General features: G+C 53.9%; 1 long non-coding RNA gene across 1 annotated transcript; it reads right to left on the reverse strand.

Moving 5' to 3' along the window:
* Positions 1 to 1091: 1091 nt before the first annotated feature.
* Positions 1092 to 12387, reverse strand: LOC138417140 (uncharacterized). The gene is made up of 4 exons (XR_011247998.1): positions 12061 to 12387; positions 5197 to 5287; positions 3904 to 4140; positions 1092 to 2140 (listed from the first exon to the last, which is right to left on the reverse strand). It is a non-coding gene; the product is annotated as an uncharacterized lncRNA (long non-coding RNA).
* Between the last annotated feature and the right edge of the window lie 421 nt (positions 12388 to 12808).

Here is a 12808-nt window from a genome sequence, read left to right on the forward strand (position 1 = left end):
CGTCCAGTAGGAGGACCCTCTCGTGGCTTCCAGATCACTTGGAGTAAAAGCGCTAGTCTTCGGGCCCCTCAGCAGGTCTTCCCCAGGCGGCCCCGAGCACTGCAGGATGGTGGCCGCAGCCAACCTGGGCTCCACCTGCTATATACCAGTAGCATCCCACCCCTCAGCTGTGACAGACAGAGCTCTGGGGACACTGCCAAATGTCTGTCTCTGGGGACAAAATCTTCCCTGGCAGGGAGGGGTTGGGGGGAATAAAAACCACTGCCCTACCAGATTTGTGCTGTCCCCTCATCCCACCTCTGTCCTGGACCTCCTGCTGAAAATAGCCCCCACCGCCACTGCCCAGTCTGCCCCAGCTTAATTTCTACCATACATCTTACCAGCATCTGACATCTCTTTGTGTGTTTAGCTGGTCTGATTCCCCACTTGCCATGAATTCCATGATGGTGGGCGCCAGCTTGGATCCCCAGTGCCCAGCACAGGGGATGTGTGTGTGGTGAGTGGATGCCTGATTTTGGGTCATCACTCCCTGTTTTATGGATGAGAAAACTGGATCAGGAGAGGAAGAAAACTAGATCAGAGAGGTTTGGTGACTTACCCAAGGTCACCCAGCTGAGTCTATGACACCAGCAAGACTAGAACCAGGGCCTCTGACTCTAAATCTGGGTTCATATAGGGACTTCCCTGGTGGTCCAGTGGCTAAGACTCTGCTCTCCCAATGCAGGGGGCCCGGCTTCCATCCCTGGTCAAGGAACTAGATCCTACTGAAAGATCCCACATGCCGCAACCAAGACCGAAGATTCCACATGCCGCAACTAGGACCCAGTGCGACCAAATAAATAAATAAAAATAAATATTTAAAAATAAATCAATCCATCTGGGTTCAGTTAACTCCATCTGTGCCCTCAACAGCCAAGGCCTGGGATGGGGTGGGCAATGCACAATAGCCAGAGTCCAGGAAACAGGATTCCACTGGGGCTCAAACCCACGAGCACCTGAATGTGAAGCAGATACGTGCTGGTCAGTGTGGGGCTGAGGGAGAGGGGGTATCCCTGGGGGATGTGAGCAAAAATCTCCCAATGATTAACCCATCCTAATGAACAAGGTTTTATTGAATTTTTAAAAGACTCGGGCTGGGCATTTCAAAAACATGGTTGCAGTGTCTCCCCAGGAAATGTGCTTCGATAGCAGGCAAGCAAGCAGACGCTCTTTAAGATAAAAGTTCAGTGAATTTACCCAGTAAACCTTCCAGCTGGGGTCAAGGGAGGTGGTGCTCAGGAGAAAGGGGTATGATTTCCTGAAGAAGAGAATACGCTTTTCATAAATTACTGGGAGGAAAATTGTATGTGTCGGAATAAACTCTGTCAAGAAATATAGCAGGGCTGCCGGATAGTTAATAATTCAGAGCTATTCCCCAGCACGACGTGGGATTTAAAAAATATTTCCTTGGGATTGTTGTTTAAAAATAACGTTAATGGTGGGGCACCTTCTCATAGCATCAGATGGCAGGAATGCCAGCCATGGGTGCTGTTAATGGTGGGGCACCTTCTCATTGCATCAGATGGCAGGAATGCCAGCCATGGGTGGGCTTCTGCTGGAAGGCAAAGGGCAGCGACACAGTGACCCACTGTGGTGTGTGAGTGAAGGACCAGAAAAGGACCACAGGCACGCATGCCATTCTCCTCGCAGTCCCCAGGATGGCAGGTGAGGACTGTGGGACTCAGGGAGGGCAGGAGCACAGCTCCAGACCACACAGCTAGGAAACGGAGTCCGGGTTGGGATGAGAAACCAGGTTGCGGAGGTTGAATTGCAACAACCTCACCCTGACTTTGAGCCATCGATTCCCCTCCTCTGTGCTTTAGTTTCCTCATCTGTAAACAGGAGATCTGTTTATTTGCTTCAGCAACAAGTATTCATGGGGTAGTTGTTAAAATCTAGGTATTGGGATGGAGTGTGAGCAAGACAGATCCAGTGCTAGCTTCCATGAGGCTCAGTCTGATGGAAGAGTCAGGCGATGAACAAATATAGCCCATTACAAATGGTAATCAATATTCTCAAGAAAAATAAAGGCGAGTAAAGGGGCAGGCTGGGTGGGAGGGTGGATACTTGAGTTCAGATCAGATGATAGTTGGAGAGAGACCTGAAAAAGAGGGAATTGAGAGGATTTCTGTAAGAACAAGACAGAGAGAACAGCAAGTGCAAAGGCCCTGGGGTGGGGGCTTTGGGGCCGAACTAGAGCAGCAGAGAGAGGGCCTTCGCAGCTGGAGTGGAGGGAGTCAGTTGAAGAGAGGAGGGAGGTGAGGTCAGAGATGTCGGCCCAGATCACAGAGGACCCCACAGAAATTTGGGTGTCATTCTGAGAATTCTGGGGCCCCACCAGAGGGCTGGTTTGCAGGAGAAGGACCAGTTATAGTGTATGTTTTAAAATGAGCCGCTGGGGAATTCTCTCCAGTGGTCCAGTGGTTAGGATTCTGAGCTTACACTGCAGGGGGCACAGGGTTGATCGTTGATCAGGGATCTCAGATCTAAGATCTCTCATGTCTCGATGTAGCCAAAAATCAGTCAATAAATAAAAATTAAAAAATAAAACGGCCCCTCAAAATTCTTTATTGCCAAGTGAAAAAAGCATGGGACAGAACCACGTGCTTGCATGCTACTGTCTGCTTTAAAAAAAAAAAAAAGAAGATAAAGGTATGCACTGATTTGTATATGCATAAAATTATCTCTGGCATGATAGATGAAAATAGGAGGAAACAGTGTTTGCCTCTGGGGAGTTCTGCTGGGCTGGGAATGGGTGGGAGGGATATTTTCTTTATTCTCTCTTGCACCTTTTGAATGTTGAGTCATGCAAATTTGTTACCTATTCAAAAAATAAATAAATACATTTTTGGAAGCAAAAGGAAGAAAGGGGGAAAAAAGGCCTCTCTGGCTACCGTGTGGATAATGGATTATAGATGTGCCAGGGTGGCAGCAAGGAGGGAGATGGGGGGGAATGCTAGGGGCCCTTGGTCGGTATATTCAGCACCACTCTACAGGTGAGGACTGTGGGACTCAGAGAGGGCAAGTGCCGAACTCCAAACCACACAGCGTGGACGTGGAGGATGGGCTTGGCGGGGAAGGCAGGTCTGTTAGGTTCTTCCATTTTCCATTTTCTGCTGTGTCCTTGGATCCTGGAGGTGTCCTCCGCCAGGCCCCAGTGTGAGGGGTTTGGTTCCCAGGCCCTGTACCAACAGCAGATCTTGCCCTCAGGAAGGGATCATAAATATTTGCTGAGTGATGAATTTGTTCACCCATTCATTCATTCAGTGGTGGTATTGGGTGCCTTCTCTGGGCCAGGCCCCAGGATTCAACCATGAACCAGACAAAGCTCCCACCTTCCTGGAGCTCACATTCCCAGGGTGGGGTCAGGGGAGGATGTGGGGCTGCAGACAATTGGATGTGACCTGAAATATGTCTAATATCAGCACCAGGAAGAAAAAGCAAAGCAGAGAGGTAACAAGCGAGAGGGGACGTGCCTTTAGATGATCAGCAAGGGCTGGTCTGAGGAGGGGGTATTAGAGCAGAGGCTTCGAGGAAGTGCAGGAGTTTGCCCTGTAGGGCTCCGAGGGAAGAGTATGGCAGGCAGAGGGAACAGTAAGTACACAGGGTGGAGCTGAGTGCTGGAGGGGGAGGCAGCCAGGCAGAAAACCCCAGAGTGGGGAGGCCAGAAGGGACTGCCCCATCCTTTGAGCCTCCTGGGGTGTGCTGAAGAGGGTCTGGCCATGTAAGACAGAAGCTGATGTCCTTTCCCAGGCCTCAGCTGTCTGCTTTGTCATAGGGGGACAGGGTCACGGATGGAGGAGAGCTCCCCAAGGCTGGCCACACTCTACGCGCGAATTTCAGCGGTGCCTGATAGAGACTGACCTGGGCCTGGAGGCCCCCGCCATCGCCCGTCCCATTGCAGTCCGGGCTCTGGCTCTGGAGACTGGCCTCCTGCGCTTCCACCATCTGTGCATCACGGCTGGCCAGGCGTGCGCGACTCTGGGGTGCCCATCTGGACACCAAGCTGACAGCACATCCGGCTCCAGCGATCAGTCACAGATTCATCAGGCTTCCAGGGATCCGGTTTTGTTTTTCGGCCCACCTCCTCTCCTGGTTGAGCTGATAGGGAAAGCAGGGGCAGACAGAGCTCACACTGCCTGTCTCCTCCTCCGTGCAGGAGCCCTGTGGGCCTTGACCGCCACCCACGACCCACCCCCCACCTCCCCACCATATACAGCTGAATAAACTGAGGCTCAGAGAATATGGCAGCCAAGTGTTAAAAAACCAAGCCAGGGTTTAAACCATCACTTTCTACCAAATCCCAGTTCCTGCTGCCAGCAAGTGGGGTGGGGTGGGGGTCGGGGATGACAGTGCAACATCTTCATTCCCAGGTTCAAGGGAAGGCCATGGTTCCTCCATAACGGTGAGGAGGTGAGCTGGCCAGTGGGCTGTGTGAACACAGCTCCCTCCTCCCTGTGGGGCAGCCATGCCCCGGGTGCATGTGAGTCACCACCTGCCTGGCCCGCCAGCTACAATACCCCAGGGCAGTGGGCAGGCAGGCTGCAGGCCTCTGTCTGCTGGCCTGGCCTGGGGAAACCCAGAAACGGAGGTCAGGAATGCTGCTGCCAGGCTTCCAGAAGCTTCTCCAATTTCAGCAGCCCTCTTGCCTGGAAAATCCCATGGACGGAGGAGCCTGGTGGGCTGCAGTCCATGGGGTCGCTAAGAGTGGAACACGACTGAGCGACTTCACTTTCACTTTTCCCTTTCATGCATTGGAGAAGGAAATGGCAACCCACTCCAGTGTTCTTGCCTGGAGAATCCTAGGGACAGAGGAGCCTGGTGGGCTGCCGTCTCTGGGGTCGCACAGAGTCGGACACGACTGAGGCGACTTAGCAGCAGCAGCAGCAGCAGCTACTTCTGGAACGGATCCCAAATTCTTGTTGGACACCCAATGACCCCAGTGGACCCCTGGCAGCCTGACCCCGGCCCAGATCCTCTCACAACTGCCAGCTCCCACATGCACACACATTATCACCAAGGATGATGTTTTCTGCCCTTGGCTTGTGAGGGGCTTTGGAGATTTCAGGGAAAACTCACAGAGGTGCTGCCATCCTGAAATCCACCATCAGCCAGCATCATTTTGGGTTAAGAATTGTTTTTTTTCCCAATTTTTACCTTAAAAAATTTTTTGCCTACAGGGACTTTCCTGGTGGTCCAGTGGTTAAGACTTCACCCTCCAATGCAGAAAATGGTCCACATCAAATATCTTAAAAAGAAAGAAAGAAAGAAAGTGCCTATAATCTCATGAGGGAGACAATGATAAGTCTTTAACAAATCAGTGAAATAGGGAATTCCGTGACGGTCCAGTGGTTAAGATTCTGTGCTTTCATTGCCAAGGGCCCAGATTCGAACCCTGGTTGGGGAACGAAGATCCCACAAGTTGTGCGGCGTGGTCAAGAAAAATTAAAAATAAAACCAGCTTGCAAGGAGGAAAGAGCAGCGAATTTCTGTTAGACTCATCGTACTTGAACTCAAACTGTGATCCACGCCTTCACACCAGAGACCTCTCTCTGCTCCTCCGGCCTCATATCCTTCTCTGGGTCCCCCTCAAAGGCACCACTTCCTCTCCTTCCCCAGGCACTCCCGTGGAGTCAGTCCCTCCTCATCCCTCTCGCGGACTGTTGCAGTAGCCTTGCCTCTGATCACAGCCCCTCTGTCTACCCTCCACAGAGGCCATGGAAACTTCTGTCTCAAACGCAGCTCTGACCCACCCCTCTCCCACTCAGAACCCTACTACGGTTTTCCAGAAACCCCAGGAGTAGGTCCTGACACCTTAGCTTGGACTTCAGGGGCTTTTGTGGCCCAAGTCGCACTGCTGTTTGGTTCCACCTCTGGGTATTCGAGAGCATGAGCTCTGTGGTTGCTGTGTGACCTTGGGCAAGTGACTTATTTTATCTGAATCTCAATTCCTCATTCATAAAAATGAAATAGGCCCTTGCTGCAAAGAGAGCAGAGTTTAAGTTGTGTGATTTCAGTGAGCTCATGCCTGCAGCACTGGGCTGGGCATACAGTCAGAGCTCAATAAAGGGAGCTACCTTTATTTATCCACTGGCCCTAAGAAACAAACAAACAAAAGATAATTCCCCACCATTGCGCGCTGTTTCCTGTCTCTGAGACTTTGCTACGTCCTCAGCTTTGACAGCCTGGTGAACTCCTATTGATCCTTCAATGCCCCTCTCAGGCAGTGCCCTGACCTGTATCAGCTCTCTTTCCTCAGAACACTCCCCCGTACTGGACAAACGGCTGGTATGGAATTTTTCTATTTACTTGATCCTCCACTATATGACTGTGGGTTCCCAAGGCAGCAGCTGACAAATGACTGAACCCAACCAGCCAGGGAAGGCTAGAGTGATGGGGGAGGGGTTTCGAGAGAGGAAGGAGGGAAAGGTGGGGGGCGGGGCTCTGTTGGCCAAAACTTCCGTTCTTTCAATCATTCATTCATTCATCCAACAAATGTCTTTGCCCTCCTTTTCTACCTAAAGTCATTTGCTAACTTTCCACAGCCTTTAGAAGCACAGCCCAAACTCCCCTCCATGGCCCACAAAGCCCTGAGATCCAACCCCAGACCACCTCAGTCTCCCTGTCCCTCTGTGCTCCTGAGATAACTGGCTCCCTCTGGTTCCTCAGGCAAAGCCACATTCTAGAATGTCCTTCTCCTGACCTTTCCAGGCCAGCCCTCTGGAAAGGCCTTCCCCAAACACTTCTGTGTAAATGGAGGCTCAGTCCGTCTGGCACCGGCTCCTTCTCAGCCCAGGTCTGTCTCCTTCCTCACCCTCACCGCCCACACCCCAGACACACTTGTGGGATTAAACAATTAACACCGCCTCCTTGTCAGGCTGTGAACACCCCACGTCCCAGCTCATGATCCTGACTGGTGCCTTCCAGAAAGGCCGTGCCTTTGGAGAGCTGCCTGGGGAGCCTGGGGAGGCTGGAGCCAAAGGGGGCCTTGGTAGCACGTAAGTCCGCCTCCTCATGTTATAACAACAATAATAAAAATAATCATATTTCCAACAATAACAACAGCTAACACTGCCCACAGTGCTAGGCTCTATTCTCTTCTACTCACTGTTTCCTATAATCTGAACAACAGCCCACCAGGGGCGTTTCCAGTATATCCCCATTTTACAGAGGAGAAAACCAAGGCTGAAAGAGGGGGACTCACATCCCCAACTCTGGCCACAGGGCCTCTACTTACTCTTAGCTAACCCCTGGGCCACACTTCCAGATGACAGGGGACAGGGAACAGCCACAGTGACCACCGCAGCAATGACAGGGCAATGATAAGACTGAAGTGGGTTGAGGCGACACCTTTTTAGTTGTGTGACCTTAGCAAGGTCACATAACCTCTCTGGCCTCAGTTTCCTCATCTGTAAAATGGAAATAAGCACAGTCCCCTTCATAAGATGACCGTTCACAGAAGGGAGGCCCCCAGGGGAATGGGTGCTGAGAAGGCAGAATTCTGGGAGTCCCCAAACACTGCTCCAGGCCCGGGGCCTCTCGCACAGCCAATTCCCCACAAAGCCAGTCTTGCTCCCCCCCTGGCTTCACCAGGACCCGGGCAGGGCAGATGGGTGAGTGCGTCATAAACACCCTTTCTGAGAAGGCCCAGAGATGCCATTGTGGGTGGTGAGACCTAGAGATCCTGGGGTGTGCCATGGGCACCCAGGTGGCGACACCAGTCCCGAGTTGAGCCCTGAGCCGCAGGGACCCCGAGCACCCCTAGCCCTCCTGCCACCTGCTCCCCCTCACCCCACGGGCCAGGCAGCAGGAATGGGTGTCTGCTGGGGCCTCTCCTGGGCCATGCCAGCCTCCTGGTGCCCAGACAAAGCCCCTTTCCCTCTGGCCTCTCAGGAGGGGACGGCCGAGTTGGGGAGCTGACAAAAGGAGCCGGTGGGGCTGCGCCCGGGGCTCGTGCCACCCCTCCCCGACCTGCCCAGAGCACCCGCACCCCCTCCTGCCACTTGGCCTCTCGGCTGGGGCGCCCGGCACCGTTGCTATGGCGGCGGCTCTGGGGAAGCTGCAGCTGGGTAATTATTGCGAACATCCATCCTGCCTCCTGCCTGCCCTGGAGAGCAGGGTAGCGAACAGCCAGGGCCAGGGCAGCCCTTCCTCGCCTGCCGCCGGGTGGCTGCACCCTGGCCTGGCACGGTGCCCACCCGAGGTGCAGGGCGGAGGAGAACCATTCAGGCAGCTCGGGCAGCGGGCAGGCGGCTCCTACGGGCCCCCCAACCCCACTTCCACCCTCCCCCCCACCACGGCTCACTTTTGGAGCTGACCAGCCAGGCCAGAACTTATTTTTTCTAGTTATCAACATACATACACACACACAACACCCCGCCAGAGCAGCTCCTTTGTTCAGAGTCTTCCCTCAGCCCTGTGGGACAGTAGGGGCCTGGTCTGGGCTTGGGCCTGCCACACAGGGACTGTCGCCTGGGACAAGGAGGTCCCCCTGGGGCCCTTCTGTGGGCCCCACTACCTCCTCAGCCCCAGGAGCTCATTCTGGCCCCAGTGTCTAAATATAGCTCAGCCTGGCTGAGCTCGAGGTCACACATGCTCCCAACTGGCTGGGGTGGCCGCACTGGGGCCGGTAAGTAGCTTCCACTTGTCCGGGTATCTGACAAGCATTCTCAGGGGCCTTCACTGGGCACCACGTAGGGTCCAGAGCCGAAGCCATGAAGCAGGCCTACCCCCACCTTCTGGGGCTCAGGATCCCCTTCGAGAGACGCACAGCGGTGACACAAGGCGCTCACTCCATGGGGCGACATGGGAAGGGGTAGGTGATGTCGGTGAGGAGATCGCGGGCCTGAGGGGAGAAGCGGGCCCAGCAGAGGGGAGAGGGAGCAGGCCCGGGACAGCCTCCTGTGGGTAGGAGTGTGGGCTGCACCCCTGCCCCCTGCCAGACATGGGGCCAGGAGCAGTGGGATGCTGCGGGCCAGGGGTCAGCAGGCCACAGGCCACAGGGACACCCTTTCCCCTCCTTTGGCCCCTGTCACTCCTTGGGGCTCTGCACAGGCCTTGACTGAGGGCATCTGAAAGGCATTCAGCCAAGATCCCTGCTAAGGTCCTTGTTTTCCAAAGATCCCTGGGGGCCAAGGTGGAAATGGCAGGGGCAGGAGGGAGGGAGGAGAAGCTGGCAGGGGCAAGGGCCATGGGTGAGGCAAAGCTCCCTGGGATAATGGGTTAGAGGGGAAAGGGAAGAAGCGATAGAATGCGGGGCTGAGAGGGAGGGAAGGCGTGGCCTGCCCTTCCGGCCGCCTCGGCCCACCCCCCAGACCCTGGTCATTTAGGTGCTGACCAGGGCTCTGCATGAGATGAATGTGCAGAAATAAAAGTGAAAATGTTTGCTGACAGAGATCCCAGCTCTGACATGCCCCCAGACATCAGAGCTCCGGGGAGAAGGCCGTTTGTTCTTCCATCGCTGATGGAAGGAGAGCAGCCCAGGTTTCCTCAAAGCCTTTGGGGTGAGGACCATCCAGTCCTGATGGCTTCTGGACCTCACACTGTCACATGAGCCATCAATAAATATTGTCAATAAATCTTCCCGATGGATCAAACTTTTTCATATGGGAAGTTCTTTCCCATCCAGCCTCTTACACAATCTTCTAACAATCCTGGTGCTTGGCTGCAATGAGGAACAGCATCGTACACACAAGGAGACTGAAACTCAGAGAAATACCAGGGAAAGGGAGAGGGGGTCATGACGTCAGGCACCTGTTAGGTGGTGGGAACCTAGCATACGTCAATCAGCAGCTACAAGGTGCTAGGAGCAGAACCTGAACTCACAGCTGATGCCCTGGTCCAGAGGTCCCCTCAGTCGCCTCCTGAGACAGGCTGGCAGGAGCCAGAGGCCAGGCCAGGCTCCAGCAGCACATTTCCTGAGACTAGCAGTCAAAAAGCAGGCGTCCAAGACAGACAGAAACGCCCTTAGAAATCGTTCAATCTGAATATGGCCATGTCTGGGCTTCCCCGGTGGCTCAGATGGTAAAGAATCTGCCTGCAATGTGGGAGACTTGGGTTTGACCCCTGGGTTAGGAAGATCCCGTGGAGAAGGGCATGGCAACCCACTCCAGTATTCTTGCCTAGAGAATCCCCATGGACTGAGGAGCCTGGTGGGCTACAGTTCATGGGGTCACAAAGAGTTGGACGTGACTGAGTGACTAAGCACAGCACATAGGACCATGTCTATCTTACAGATGGAGAAACTGAGGTTCTGCCAGGCCCAGACCCAAAGAACCTGCTCTTTTCCAGATCTTGGAGTAGCCCATTATCCCCAGAGTCCTCTTGGGTCCAGCTGTCCATGTGACACGTGGGGTTTTCACTTGGAACATGGGAGAAAGAACTCCAGATATGGCTTCAGGAAAGAGGGTCCGGGCCAGCCCTGCAGCTCATGTCAGCCCTGGGGACTCATGGGTCACTGGGTCAAAATGACTTGGAGCAGGAAGGCTGAGGAGGGGCCAGCCCCAGCCATCTGCAGGAATCTCAACAGCGCAAGTGACAGTGATGGCGCATGTCTTCTGATGCCACGAGTGAGAAAATGAAAGTAGGGCCCTTGAAAGAGCACCTGGCAAGCGATGAGGCTACAGGACGCGCTTGCCACGATTGTTATTCTTATCCCTGCCCCTCCTCACCAGGTCTCTGCCCTGGCTTTTCTCACTTCATCCTCAGTGTGACTGTAAAGGGAGGCACTAGTGTTATCTGCATTTTAGAGACTCGAAATGGAGGCTCAAAGATATCCATCCACGCACCCATCCCTCCATCCCTCCACCCATTAGCCGTCCATCCATCCAGGCCAATCCGTTCCTCCTGTAGCAGAGACCCAGCGCTGGGTACAGGCACACAGGGGTGAGTCAGCGGCTTTGACCCTGCCCTCATGAGGCTTCCAGTCTAGACAATTTTCTAATCTGTAAAATGGACATTATGGTGTCCATCTCCTGGAGCTGTTGGGAGAGTGAGTTCTCAAGTATGGAAGGCCAGAGCATGGGCATCAGTATTAGTAAGGCAGGTGTCATTGGCTACAGGTGAAAACGAGGGTGGTAATGAACTGCCAGCCAATCCCTAGCCTCCATGGCCCACAGGGCAGGCCTGGTCTCCCACAGCTTCCAGCTCTGCCCTTGGCACCATGACCCAGACCAGGCTTGTCCACCATGAACATGCCAGGTAGGGGATTCTCTTGGGGTTCAGTGGTTAGGACTCAGCACTCTCACAGCCCGAGGCTCCGGTTTGATCCCGGGTTAGGGAACTAAGATCCTGCAAGCCCCGTGGTGTGGTCAAAGTAAAAATCAAAAAATGAAACTAGAAACAAAAGCAAACAAACAGAAAGCACGCCAGGTTCATTCCCAACTCAGGCTTTTGTTCAGGCCCTTCCACTCACCTGGAAGGCGCTTCCCTCTCTCCCCAAATCCTACCCGTCTCTCCCGATGCTCCCTCCTCACAACACATGCGCACGCGCACACACACACACACACACATGCACGTATACACGCATGCACAAACACACTTTTCTATCGTTCATTGGTCTCAGGTGCTCTGGAGAGCCAGCACCACCTCCTACACACATCTGAGCTCTTATGCGTGCAGGGCCCAGGTTCCGCGGCTACAGAGGCCTGAGTTCAATCCCTGGCTCCTTCACCGTTCTCTGCCTCCTCACTTGCAGGATTATAGTACCCACTGCAGAGTGAGCACTTCCGGCTGGAGTGGCACCAGGCATGCAGGAGGCACTTTATAAGGAAGAGGCCCTTAGGATGGTTCTGTTTCTTTGGTGCCCCTGCCTGTTCCACCTTTCCACCCTTCTTTGCCCCACGCTGCCCATGTAGCCGGAAGCCTCAGGTAAAAGGGCTCCTGAAGTGGGCAGGGCCTTCACCAAACTTCTCACCTTCATGGAGGAATTTCAGGAGGGGTGGCCTTTAGAAGGGGGAGAAATCTGGGGATGTGGGATTTCAGCCTTCTCCCTGAAATCACCACAGGCAGCAGGCTACTCACCAGAAGGGCAAGCCATGATGGTGGGGAAGTTCCCCGTGACCCAGGTTTCAAAGCCAAGCCAGGGGAGTGATTGGAGGCTCAGTGAGGACGGATTATGCCAGGAAAGGAGGCCTGATGCAAAGGTGTGACCCGCGAGACAGCTCAGTGCTGGTGATGAGCACGGACAGACGCGGGTGGTCTACGCCCTTGGGCGGGAGCGTGACTAAGACTTCCTGGAGCGAGGTTCGTGAGTAGCTAGTCCATGTTCTCCCCAGCCCTTCAGCGCTGCCAGGGGCTAGCCAGGTACCGCTCCCTGAGAAATTGCTCGAGTGCACAATGAGGCCAGGGCTGTTTGAAAAGCAACAGAAACAATTTCAATGTCCACCAAGAGGGGACTGCAAAGAATTGATGGGCCAACTCGCATCACAGAATACCGCGTGTGTACCTGTTAAAAAGACAGAGGTGATTATACCTGTACAGGCACAGAAACTGTCCATCACATGTTCAGTGAAAATAATGCATCCTTCAGAAGACGACGCACAGACTGTTACCATTTACCATTTATGTGAGAAGCACACCATCACTACAGACACAACAAAATCCATAGTTACAGATGACACAGATATGGATATAGACACAGGCACGTTATTGTTTAATCGTTTAGTCGTGTCTGGCTCTTGCAACCCCATGGACTGGAGCTCACCAGGCTCCTCTGGTCCACGGGATTTCCCGTGGACAAGGATACTGGAGTGAGTTACCATTTCCTTCT

This window comes from Ovis canadensis, chromosome 13 (assembly GCF_042477335.2).
Source record: "Ovis canadensis isolate MfBH-ARS-UI-01 breed Bighorn chromosome 13, ARS-UI_OviCan_v2, whole genome shotgun sequence".
NCBI classification, from domain to species: Eukaryota; Metazoa; Chordata; class Mammalia; order Artiodactyla; family Bovidae; genus Ovis; species Ovis canadensis.